The sequence below is a fragment of the Cephus cinctus genome, unplaced genomic scaffold (assembly GCF_000341935.2).
Source record: "Cephus cinctus unplaced genomic scaffold, Ccin1 Ccin1_scaffold0997, whole genome shotgun sequence".
NCBI classification, from domain to species: Eukaryota; Metazoa; Arthropoda; class Insecta; order Hymenoptera; family Cephidae; genus Cephus; species Cephus cinctus.
Window position 1 is genome coordinate 884,899 of NW_014333542.1, and position 962 is coordinate 885,860.

The 962-nt window shown below is 40.0% G+C and overlaps 1 protein-coding gene across 5 annotated transcripts in view; it reads left to right on the forward strand.

Annotated features, from left to right (window-relative positions):
• The window catches only part of LOC107271579 (phosphatase and actin regulator 2), a 113,676-nt gene that overhangs the window by 12,146 nt on the left and 100,568 nt on the right, over positions 1 to 962 (forward strand). The window lies entirely within an intron of this gene.

A 962-nucleotide genomic window follows, 5' to 3' on the forward strand; every position in this document is an offset into this window, starting at 1 on the left:
GGGGGGGGGGGGGGGGAGGGGTGGTTCGGTGGTGGGGTGTCCAATTGGTTCCACCATTCCATTAGGTACGGATGCACTTGCTATCATCAAAATCGAACTCGAATTTGAACATTGGCATTGACAATTAAAAAAAAACAGCAAACCGAAAAGTGAGAAAGAACGTTTCTTAATATTATATAAATTCGTCATTTAAAAAAAAAAAATCCAATTTATTAGTAAACGAAGGCTCGAAGAAAGCTGGGAAGATTTCAGATGGAACGTAAATCAATCTGAATCCCAGCACTACGTATACTTCCCCATCCGTTTGGCTTTCTTTCGAGTCGAAGGAAAAGGATATTTTTTATCGTTCTCGAGGATTCACCAACTTTTTGGCTGGTCGGTAAATATTTCCTTAAAAAGTCAGGAAATTCACAAAATTACTTCACTACGACGTTAAAGCGTCCGACTGTCGATCGATTGTGCGTGTCGTGTAACGAGTGCAAATTGGACAACGTGGACCTCCAGTGAAACGAAGACGGGAAATGATTGAGATGCGACCTGACCGATTTTAGTGACGGATATCCCTCCTACCTGTCAACTTGTGACTCAGACCTTATTGGTTTAGTCAGCAAACGAGGTTACTACAGCCGATAAGACCTATAGATTATCTCTCGAAATTCGGGTTGGACTATAATCGACACGTGGTTTTTAAGCCTAATCTCCGCGATATCGTTGGGCTCGCGTTTCAAGTTTTGACGTCACCGTTTGTATTCAGGACCAGGTGGCTGGTGCCATCCGACCGCTGTGCCATTATCATTGGGAAGTATCTAGATAATTCTATAAAAGTAAAATTGACCTTTGGAAATTATATATGTAGGTTCACGTGTTTCATATGGTAACTATTCAATTATATTTTAAATCCATAGATACGCGATATGCTAATTAGGTCTGGTGAGTATTTTTTTTTTTTTTTTTTTTTTTTT